We start from the raw sequence: 12,016 nt of genomic DNA on the forward strand, positions 1-12,016 counted from the left end.
ATTTTATTTCTTACTCATTAGAAATGACTACGTGCTAGTTCCTGCTACACTGGCAATGATTGGCACTAGTTCAGTACTAACATATACTTCTGTTATATGCACTCCACTGTGTTTTTAATTGTTGTAGGTGGAAATACACACACACACACACACACACACACACACACACACACACATGAAAACCAGAAAATTAGACTCAGACATGGGAATAAAGTGTAATTCCTAAGAAATCAATCAATAAGTATAATAACTACAGCTAGACTCTTAAGATTTTTAAAGAATAGTTTATAGCATTCAATTTTACATTCTAATACTTTAAATGCAATTTTTCTATAACACACAGCATTAAAATTATATAAAAAGGCATATTTTGTGCCATCGTTCAATTAGGCAAGCCCTTGTTCTAAGTGTTGATTGTGGAGGAAATCAGCCTGTCCAAACCATGAGTGCTTCACTAAGTACCTATTAGCTGCATGCAGGCAGCCCAGAGTAATTACAGACTAATAAGAGAAAGTAAATGGCATTCTGAAAATATGTGTTCAAAGCTAAACTTGGAAGTAGCAGTCAACTTCAAACTTTTTTTTTCATCTAAACATTCTAGCTGAGAGAAAAAGCAAGAGTTAATTAAATTTACCTGTTACTCAAATAAACTATATTCTTTGCTATTAATTAAAATAAATATTTTTGTATAAAAATGAAAAGGACTCAGATTAAAAGGGGATTTATTCTCAGTTCATTAATGCTATATAATGTTTGCATTTTATCTCTCAGATAGAAAAATCTAAATAGGAGTTTAGTGACAATTTTATAGCTTAGTTAATGATTTGCAAACTCTTTTGCAATATAATAATGTGTTTTATTCCTTATTGGTTGATCCCAATTATAAACAAGAGCTTAAAAAAAATAAAAGAACTGAGATTCAAAACAATGCTAAAAACAATACATTTTGACTAACAGAATTTTACTCTCCAAAGTCATCTACAAAACATTCTTTTTTTCTTTTTTTTAATTTTCTTTTATTGGATATTTTGTTTCAAAAAGCCCCCATCCAATACCCCCTCATCCTGCTTCCCTGAGTGTGTTCCTCTACCCACTCACTCTTACTTCTCCATCCAGGTACTCTCCTACACTGGGGCATCAAGCCTTCATAGGACCAAGGTACTCTCCTCCAATTAATGCCCTACAAGGTCATCCTGTGCTCAACTACACATGCTTTTGAAGCCGTGGGTCACTCCATGTGTATTCTTTGGATGGTGGTTTAGTCCCTGGGAGCTCTTTAGTGGGGGAGTCTGGTTGGTGGATATGGTTGCTCTTCCTATGGGGTTGCAAAACCCTTCAGCTCCTCCATAACCTTCTTGAATTCCTCCATTAGGAGCCCTGTACAAAGTCCAGTGGTTGGCTGCAAGTATAAACCTCTGTATTTGTCAGGCTCTGGCAGAGATTCTCAGGAGACAGCTATATCAGGCTCCTTTCAGCAAGAACTTCTTGGCATCTACAATAGTGTCTGAGTTTGGTGATTGTATATGCGATGGATTCCAATGTGGTCTCTGGATGGGCATTCCTTCAGTCTCTGCTCCACACTTTGTATTTCCTCCCTTGAGTATGTTGTTACCTCTTCTAAGAAGGTCAGAAGCATCCACACTTTGGTCTTCCTTCTTCTTGAACTTCATATGGTTTGTTAATTGTATTTTGATTATCCTGAGATTTCGGCTTATATCCACTTATCAATGAGTGCATACCATGTGTGTTCTTTTATGACTGACTGGCTTACCTCATTCAGGCAGATATTTTCTAGTTCCATCCATTTGCATGCAAATTTCATGAAGTCATTGTTTTTAATAGCTGAGTTAATTGTGCAAATGTACCACATTTTCTGTATCCATTCCTCTGTTGAAGGATATGTGAGTTACTTCCAGTTCCTGACTATTATAAATAAGGCAGCTATGAACATAGTGAAGCATATGTCCTTGTTATATGTTGGAGCATCCTTTGTGTATATGTCCAGGAGTGGTATAGCTGGGTCCTAAAGTAGTAATATGTGCAATTTTCTGAGGAATGGCCAGACTATATCCAGAGTAGTTGTACCATATTACAATCCCACCAATACTGGTGGAGTGTCCCTCTTTCTCCACATCCTCACCAACATCTGCTGTCACCTGGATTTTTGATCTTAGACATTCTGACTGGTATGAGGTGGAATCTCAGGGTTGTTTTGATTTATATTTCTCTGATGACTAAATATGTTGAACATTTCTTTAGGTGCTTCTTGGCCATTTAGTATTCCTCAGTTGAGAATTCTTTGTTAGTTCTATACCCCATTTTTAATAGGGTTATTTGGTTCTCTGAAGTCTTACTTCTTGTGTTCTTTGTATATATTAGATATTAGCCCTATATTGGATATACATATTTTAAAAATCCAATTGGTCCAGTTATCCTGAAGAAGTTATTATAGGGCTAAGTGCTTTGGTTGTTTTTTCTTCTTTTGTGTTTACTCTCTACCACAGATTTAATTTCCTTATAAACATTTCAGTTGAAGAATTCATTCCTTTTTAAAGTATTTTTTATTTAGAATTTTTTTGTTATATTTTTGGTCATATTCTTTTGCATCCCTCATCTCCTTCTATGGGATTTAAACATCTCTACACACATAACTTCTCTCTTTCATCCTCTTCCTACCTCCTGCTTCTCCTCTCTCTCTCATACACACCACACACACACACACACACACACATACACACACACACACACACACACACACACACACACACACACACACACAAACTTCTCTCTTCTCTTCCCCCCTCAAAATTAAAATAAATAAAAAGCAAGAAATTCAAAACAAAGGATCAAATAACAACTGAAAACGTTAAAAGTTACCATAGTCACCTGCCTGAAATATATATTTCTATAGTCTTTGCACATATGAAATAGGAGGAAGAAACCAATTCTTCATTAGATTTAATGTGAAGGGTGTGGGCAGCAACTTCAGATAAGATAGGTCATAAGCCCAAGCGTAAATCCTATTACTAAACAAACACAACAAAAAATGACTCCTAAAGATATATTGCTATACTCAAGAATTCTTTTTTTGTGTTCTGTCCTAGTTACTTTGAGGAGAACCATGACCAAGGCCACATATAAATTAAAGCATATAATATAGGACATGCTTACTGTATTAGTTAGGATTCTCTAGAGTCACAGAATTTATGGAATGTTTCTATATATTAAGGGACTTTATTGTAATGACTTACAGACTGTAATCCAACTAAGACAACAATGGGCAGCTATGAATAGGAAGTACAAAAGTCTAGTAGTTGCTTAGTCCACAGGGATAGCTGTTTCCCCTGGTCTTTTTTATAGACTGGAATCCTGAAGCGGTAGGTACTAGTAGTTATACCCACAAGTTAATGTAAGCATGTAAAGAAGAGTATGTCTTTCTTCCACCATTGACCTTGTCTAGGTCTCCATCAGAAGGTGTGATTCCAATTAAAGGCATGTTCTACCTTGCATGGGGCTAAGCTTTTCATTTCCACTATGCCTCAAGATCAGAGTAAGAAGTCTGTGTATTTAAACTTCAAGACCTGGATCATGGTTGTGCCCTCCATTTCTGGATTGTTAGATGTATTCAAGTTCACAATCAGGAATAGCCATCACACACATCAGAATAATCAATGAGCATCATGGTGGGAAACCAGACAACAAGTAGTCATGATGCTGAAGACAAATATAAGAGCCTATATCAATCAACAGGATGAAGTCAGGTGAGGAATGGAAGAGAGAGAGAGAGAGACAGAGACAGAGAGATGGAGATACAGAGAAACAGACAGAGACAGAGGATAGAGGAATGAGGGAAAAACAATGGGGAGAGAGGAAGAGGGGGAAAAGAGGGGAAAAAGAGAGGGAGAGATGGGGAGAGGGAGAAGGAGAGAGAGAGAGAACAAGTTTAGCCTGGTCTTTTGGAATTTCAAAGCACATTCAAACCCAATGGCAGTACATCTAAAATCTCTAGAACAAAAAGAAACAAATACACTCAAGAGGAGTTCAGGGCAGGAATAATCAAAATCAGGGCTGAATTTAACCAAGTAGAAAAAGATAACTGTAAAAAGAATCAACAAAACCAGGAGATGGTGCTTTGAGAAAAATCAACAAGTTAGATAAACACATAGCCAGACAAACCAGAGGGCATGGAGACAATATCCAAATTAACAAAATCAGAAATGAAAAAGGAGACATAACAGAAACTGAAGAAATTCAAAAAAATCAGATACTACTACAAAAGCCTATATTCAACAAGACTAGAAAATACAGATGAAATGGGTGATTTTCTAGACAGACACCAGGTACCAAAGTTAAATCAGGATCTGATAAACCACCCACAAAATAGAAACAGAAGGAACACTAGCTAAATTATTCTATGAAGCCACTATTACACTGATATATAAACCACACGAAGAATAACTTCATTGCAATTTCCCTCATGAGTATTGATACAAAAATATTCAACAAAATTCTTGCAAACTGAATCCAAGAACACATCAAAACTATTATTCACCATGATCAAGTTGACTTCATCCCAGTGATGCAGACATGGTTCAATATATGGGAATGTTAAAGTGTGGACACTGTGCCCCTTCTTAGAAGTGGGAACAAAACACCCATGGAAGGAATTACAGAGACAAAGTTTGGAGCGGTGATGAAAGGATGGACCATCTAGAGACTGCCATATCCAGGGATCCATCCCATAATGAGCTTCCAAACGCTGACACCATTGCATACACTAGCAAGATTTTGCTGAAAGGACCCAGATAATAGCTCTCTTGTGAAACTATGCCGGGGCCAAACAAACACAGAAGTGGATGCTCACTGTCAGCTATTGGATGGATCACAGGGTTCCCAATGGAGAAGCTAGAGAAAGTACCCAAGGAGCTAAAGGGATCTGCAACCCTATAGTTGGAACAACATGATGAACTAACCAGTACCCCGGAGCTCTTGTCTCTAGCTGCATATGTATCGAAAGATTGCCTAGTCAGCCATCACTGGAAAGAGAGGCCCATTGGACTTGCAAACTTTATATGCCCCAATACAGGGGAATGCCAGGGCCAAAAGAATGGGAATGGGTGGGTAGGGAAGCAGGGGGGGGGGAGGTATGGGAGACTTTTGGGATAGCATTGGAAATGTAATTGAGGAAAATACGTAATAAAAAAATAATAAATAAATCTTAAAACAAAAGTCTTGAAAAGATCAGAAGTTCAAAACCCATACCTAAACAATCAAAGCAATATACAACAAACCAATCGACAACAAGATATAAGAGTCAAAGATTCTTTAATCCCAGCACTCGGGAGGCAGAGGCAGGCAGATTTCTGAGTTCGAGGCCACAAAGGTCTACAAAGTGAGTCCCAGGACAGCCAGGGCTATACAGAGAAACACTATCTCGAAAAACAAAACAAAAACAAAAAGCACACAACAAAACAAAAAACAAACAAACAAACAAAACATATGAGTTTATAGGGAACAGTATTAATCCAACCTCCATAATTTTCAAATTTGTGGTTACTAAAATATTTTTCTTAATTTAGGTAAGAATAATCACATAAGTTACCTAGTTAACAAATTTTCGCCATTTTGTTCTGGTTAACATAAAAGCATTACCATCTCTACAAAAGAACTACCAATAAGTAAAATTGAAAATTTACACATTTGCATGCAGTTCTAGTACAAATCTCAATTAGTCTCAGTGATGAACAATGACTAACACTTCTAATTTATGTACAAAGAATAACAAAATAAAACAAAATCAGTCCTATGAGGATACTGCTCATAATTCAGTATATCTAATCTATACATACAATCAACCTACACACAGGTAACTACATAGTTGCATTTTACATTACTAATAATACAATAGATATACATGGTACATGCTTACATAATATTACAACACTTACATTTGCAGGCAACTGCTTAAGTACTGGGATGATTTTTCAGTAATGGTCAATATAGCATGTAAATTCTTCTATTTTTAAAATGCTTGTTAACACTTATGGAAATTACAGAAGATGGTAAACATCACTCCTCATTAATTGTTTTAATTATGGATTTTACAACTTAACTTTTTATATCTTGTCATTAATTTCTAGGTTCAAATCCTTTATAATCAATGTGTTCTTTGAATATATTTATGTGGTAAATGAGGATTCTGGCTACTTCTTGTTATACTTCCAAATATCTGAATTAAGTTTGCAAAATATCATTTATTTTATGGGAGTATAGTTTTTACTATGTTTTATTTTATGAGGTTATAATTACATCATTCCCTCCATCTTTTTTTTTAAATTCCAAACCTGCCCATCTTCCTTTTCTTAATCTATTTCAAATATTTGGGCTTTCTTTTTTATTTACAAGAATTGTTGTTTGTACAGTAATTGTTATAATGCATATGTATATATGTAGATGCATATTTATTCCTAAGAACATAAACAGAACATGTTGGGTTCATTTATATGTTTTCAGTGGTTACCATTTGGTATTGGATCAACAATTGATGCTCTGCTACCTGAGGAAAACTCATTTCTCTTATCTCTGATTTCTGTACTAGGCTGTAGATTTTAGTATAGAGGTGAGGTTTTGTGAGTGTCCTACCTCCAAAATCTTCATTAGCATGTCTATTGGTGTTGTCAGACTATAAAAGCTATAATACCAAGGAGTAAAATATGAGATTGTGTTTTACTTTGATTTTGCCTTTTCTCACTATATTATTAAATTTACACTATTAATGTTTTGTGTAGAGATTATTTCCTATAGCTTGAAGAGATAAATTGTAGAGTTCTTTTGTTAATATGAAATGGTAAAAGGAAGCATAGCATTTTATTATATGATTAATAATATCATTTTAACATTATCTCTTAACAGCCTTACTCTCATTCTAGCTGTGGCCTTTATATTGCCAACAAATCACATAGACACACAGTTTTTACAACTGGAAAAAATTTTTATGAATTTTCTCCCACAGTAGCATACACAGCTCCTTCTGGTTTTCAGAACAGTCCCAATTTGACTCTCTGTACATTGTGTCAAAAGTGTATGGTATTTCTTGCCATAGGCACTTATCATCTGGTTCTATTGAAAAACCAAATGCGATAAGATTAACCTTTATTTATTTGAGAGTTTCTGGGGTTCCTCTGACAAATAAATCATAAGAATGGTTTCTGGAATAGTATCATCATTTTATGCAAGGTACTTCCATTATTGTTGTCTTTGGCCCCTCAATTATATATTTAGTATATTTTCCATATAATTATCTAATACACCCTTCATTTAATTTTATTCTTCCATAAATGACTATTATTTTAAGAAGTTACGTTTATATAGTCATGTTTGAAGTTTGTTCTTTATCAATATATATAGGGATGTAAAAGCAGAGAAAGAGAACATAAGTTAAGATGGAAAAGTTGATATAATTTCATCCACCATTATATAAGAAATGTCCTTGATTTCCAAAAAAATTCAATGTCAAAGAGAATATAAGCATTATCCTTAATGAGCTTTATAAAAGGAAAAAGTTCAGACAAAACTAAATCTGTAAATAAATTGAAAATGGTGCAATGAGGAAATGATTAAACTTCTTCAAGTAGGCAAGCAGATGAGATATCCTAACTTAGTGTATGGAAGTTTGGTTGAAGAACATGGTTCGATTATTTGGGGGAGAAGCAGGAATGGAAACCCAAGCCATTTAGTATACTCTCTACTATGTTTGCACCTTCATTCTTGGTTTCTTGAAATGGGAACTCATTATATAGTCTAGTTTGTCCATGATCTGGATATGTAGTGCAGGATGTACAGAAGATAATTATTCTATATCTGATCCTGCTGTGTTAGAATTACTATTGTGTATCACTGTACTTGGTCTTTGATTAACTTTTAGTAGACATTATTTATCTACAATTCATTATGTAAAACACAGAATCTTTTTGCAAGATTTATTATCATTAACATAATGGAAACTATTATATTGACAATACAAAAGAAAATATATAAGCAGATCTGAAGTGTTCCTAGACATGTCATATATTCAAAGTTGGTCTTGATCTGGGAACAGCAAAGTAGTCTCTAAAAGGTTCCTCACATAATTCTATATTTACACATAGTAGAAAGGATTTAGAAATTAATTTGATATACTGAAAACATTAAATAAATTGTTTTAAGTAATTACAACTTTAAAAGTAGAGTCTCATAACCAAAAAAGTTAAGCTATTATTAAATTGAAAGTCAACTGCATTTTCTTTTACATTTACCTACTGGAGTTTTATAATTTTGTGTTTTCCTTGTCCATATAAGTATTAAAACATAGAATTTCAATTTTGCTAATTAATAGAACATTTTTGTCTCAATACACAATGCATACATTCTATTCACCTTACATTCATCAATAACTGAAACTAATTGCCTTCAAAATCTCTAAGTGTTCTTATAATTTCAACTTTTCTTACTGACTTTGATCTTTTCCACATCTAATGACCATATTTCTGATTTAACTAGCTTCTTACATAATTATGCACTTCAGTTTTGTATTTTTATCTCTGTTGTTACACTCACCATAACACCAACAGTACAATCAATGACAGAAAACAACAGGTAGGTAGAACATAATTAATTATTATTTATTTATTGTGAAAATTAATAAACTTTTTTGAATTTTATTAGATATTTCCTTATTTACAAATCAAATGTTATACTTTTTCCTTGTTTCCTCTCTGAAAATGGCCTATTCCATTGCCCCTCCCCCTGATTCTATGAGTGTGTTCCCCCACCCACACACCCACTCTTGCTTCTCCATCCTGGCATTTTCCTACACTGGGGCATAAAGCATTCACAGGACCAAGGGCCTCTCCTCTCATTGATATCTGACAAGGCAAATCTCTGCTACTTATGTGGCTGGAGCTATTGGTGGCTTCATGTGTACTTTTGGTTGTTGGTTTAGTCTCTGGGAGCTCTGAGGGGTTTGGTTTGTTGATATTGCTGTTCTTCTTATGGGGTTGCAAACCCCTTCACCTCCTTCAGTACTGTTTCTAAGTCCTCCATTCGAGATCTCATTCTCAGTCCAATGGTTGGCTGCAAGCATCTACCTCCATATTTGTCAGGCTCTGGCAGAACCTCTCAGGACACAGCTATATAAAGCTTCTGTCAGCAAGAACTTCTTGGATCCAGAATAGTGTCTGGGTTTGATAATTGTATATGGGAAGAATTCCCAGGTGGGGAAGTCTCTAGATGGTCTTTCCTTCAGTATCTGCTCCACATTTTGTCTCTGTATCGCCTCCCATCGATATTTTGTTCGCCCTTCTAAGAAGAACCAAAGTATCCACACTTTGGTCTTCCTTCTTCTTAAGCTTCATGTGGTCTGTGAAATATATCTTGGATATTCCAAACTTTTGGGTTATTACCTGAGGACCCAGCTATACCACTCCTGGGCATATACTCAAAAGTTGCTCCAACATATACCAAGGCCTCATGCTCCACTATATTCATAGCAGCTTTATTTATAATAGCCAGAAGCTGAAAAGAACCCATATGTCCTTCAACAGAGGAATGGATACAGAAAGTGTGATACATTTGCAAATTGGAGTACAACTCAGATGTTAAAGAACAATGACTTCATGAAATTCGCATGCAAATAGATGGAACTACAAAATATCGTCCTGAGTTAGGTAACTCAGTCACAAAAGAACACACATAGCTTGCACTCACTGATAAGTGGATATTAGCCCAGATGAAGAAATACAAAACTAAACACAAAAACTTTTAAGTGGATGGAAAGGCAAGAAAGCAGAGAAGAGCAAGATATGTGAAGTGCTATCTCCTAGTCGATTCTTACACAATTTCAAAAATGGTAGGTATTTGAATGGAACCTTTATGTAAGTAGATATAGAAACATCACTTGATCTGCTGCTGAATATGAGATATATGAGTAAGGAATTAAGGACAGAAACAACAATATGTCGTCTATATATTATTAGAAGGGCTAACATGGAGGATATTTCCACTCTCAATATCCTGACATAGACCAAGGGAACCAACATCATTCTTCAGAACTTGAAATAAATACAGTTTGAAGTGCTTTCTAATAAACTATTTATTCATGTCATATAAAACTTTGACTCACAGTTTCTTCATAAAACTGAAATAATGTATCTAGAAAACCTGTACTTGATTCTGTTTTATGATTTGGGGGTGAGGCAGGGACATTGTCTCTTCAAATAGCCTTAGCCATACTTGAATTCACTATATAGACCCTACTGGCCCCAAATTCACAGAGTCTGCCTCTGCCTCCTTGGTTCTCAGACTAAAGGCATGTGCCACCATGCCTGGCTATACTTGTACTGTTAACACAGTATTCGCAATTGATACAACCCAGAACAATTAGTATATCATGAACTATTACTCAGTATTAAATATGAATAAGCAATATGAGGTCGAATAACATTGAAAAACATTAAGTACATATTGCTTCATGAAAGATAAAAACATAACGTATTGTATATATAGAACTCTATGACATTCTTCAAAAGACATATTTACAATAGAAAGTTCAAGGCATGATATAAATTCAGGGATGTCCTCAAAGAGCACAAAGCATCTACGGAACAGTAGAATTTAATAATGGGGAAAATACTTAGCATTTGACATAAAAATTCCATTGAACACACTAAAGAAATCAATGGAAATGCAAATAATGAACTTTAGCTAAACATAATATATGTTAATGTAATGCATTGTAAGTGAGATAAACATAGGGTCAAGCCTAAAGACATACAAAGCTATGGTTTGTGTTCCTTATTAAACCAACTTCATTAACATAAATAAAATTTATCATATTATTCTGAAATGAACTATTAATAATTAATCATATATATATATATATTTGTATGTATATATAATTTTAATGTAATATATTCCTGTAGCTAATATATTGAAGTTTTATTTTAATTTACATTTCTATATTAAGGAATATGTAATAATTCATCAATAATTCTTTTATATGAATCCCAGAAGTCCTTTATTTTGCTATTCAGGCTTGGTACATTTTATACTTTGTAATTTTTCTTACATAATTGAATCATTGTTATTAAAATGCTCTTGCAATTTTTTTAATTCTTTGAGATGGTAATGTAATTAATAAACATCTTGAAATTAATTAATAGCACTAAAATGAAATTATGGTAAAGGGTAATAATGAACTTTTACTTAGTAGGGATCCTATATGTAATCTATCCTAGAATGTCAACTGATATTTAGGCTGCCAATGGCTATATTATAACTTTTCTACCAAGTAATCTATTTATAATTAATAACTATATTTCATGTTTTATATTAAAATAAGAATTCAAATATTTATATAGTTCTTATTACAGTATAAAAGTTTTAAAATGTTTATGAATCACAGTTAAATATGAGTCTCAAATTATATATTTAATACAATTTAACATCTGGATAAAATTATTGATTAATTTCTGTTTTGATATTAAGACATTTGTTTAAGAGATTGAACATTTAATTATCATACTCTTCAGAGCCAACCTATAGTGAGCACTATATTAACTTTATCATAAACATGTCTAAGAACTAAGAGCTGGAAAGTCTCACAAATTTTAGGGATCATATTGAGCTTTTTAAAAAACAAAACATGCATAATTGTCTGAAAGTTTGAAGTATAATTATCCAGGGAAGGAAGAGATGGTCTGCACTATCACAAGATGTATATGTATTGATGTATTTTTAAAGGATTCCAGAAATAATCAATCCCATAAAAAGTTAACCCTAAATTTTATTCTCTCCAGGATCACTTCCGTGTTCAATTTTAACCTGAATTGAAAAATCATGAGGAAACATAGAAAGCAAAAGTTTGTACGAAGGAAATTCTATTAATGTTTCATCTGGGATGACAAAGAATGTTTAATTAAATCTATTTTAATGGGATATATATATATATATACATACATATATATGTATATATATATAT

Source organism: Mus caroli, unplaced genomic scaffold, assembly GCF_978045245.1.
Source record: "Mus caroli unplaced genomic scaffold, Mus_caroli_1 scaffold_1, whole genome shotgun sequence".
NCBI classification, from domain to species: domain Eukaryota; kingdom Metazoa; phylum Chordata; class Mammalia; order Rodentia; family Muridae; genus Mus; species Mus caroli.